We start from the raw sequence: 255 nt of genomic DNA on the forward strand, positions 1-255 counted from the left end.
GCTCGTGAGGCCCAGCCCCGGGAGGGGGAGTCGCTCTCCTGCTGTCATTTCTGTAGCCGCGGGGGTCCCTCTCCGTGAGGTGTCCTTCTGGCCCTAGCGGGTAGGAGCGGCCCCGAAGCGGGCGACTGAAGCCTTGCCGCCATGCGAGGGAGAGGGGAGGAGAGCAGGAGGGGAAAGCTCGCTTCAGGAGGCTGCCCTCCCGCGCCCTGGAGGGCCGGCTGTGGGCGCTTGGCACAGGCCAGCCCTGGCCCCCGC

The sequence above is a fragment of the Pterocles gutturalis genome, unplaced genomic scaffold (genome assembly GCF_000699245.1).
Source record: "Pterocles gutturalis isolate BGI_N339 unplaced genomic scaffold, ASM69924v1 scaffold8016, whole genome shotgun sequence".
Lineage (NCBI taxonomy): Eukaryota > Metazoa > Chordata > Aves > Pterocliformes > Pteroclidae > Pterocles > Pterocles gutturalis.